Below are 327 nucleotides of genomic sequence, written 5' to 3'. Positions count from 1 at the left end.
AACTAATGGGTTTTTCTGGTTTTTAGGCTGTCGTTCGGTAGAATTTCTTCTGGACGTTTCGCAAGCACGAGTTGCTTGCATCTTCAGAAGTAGTTTGCTTGAACGCTTGCACTGTTCCGATCAGTGTAAGCGGAAGAAATTCTACCGAACAACGGCCTAAAAACCCGAAAAACCCATTAGTTTTAATATATTCATGCGAAACGTCAAGAAGAAATTCTACTGAACGATGAGAATTTATTCCTGACGTTTCGCAAGCACGAGTGGCTTGCATCTTCAGAAGTGGTTTGCTTGAACGCTTACACTGTTCTCATCAGAACCCGTTCAGTT

This window comes from Dendroctonus ponderosae, unplaced genomic scaffold (assembly GCF_020466585.1).
Source record: "Dendroctonus ponderosae isolate FM_Combo_2020 unplaced genomic scaffold, Dpon_F_20191213v2 Dpon_F_20191213_1, whole genome shotgun sequence".
In the NCBI taxonomy this organism is placed as follows: domain Eukaryota; kingdom Metazoa; phylum Arthropoda; class Insecta; order Coleoptera; family Curculionidae; genus Dendroctonus; species Dendroctonus ponderosae.
Note: the sequence above shows the minus strand (reverse complement) of the source record.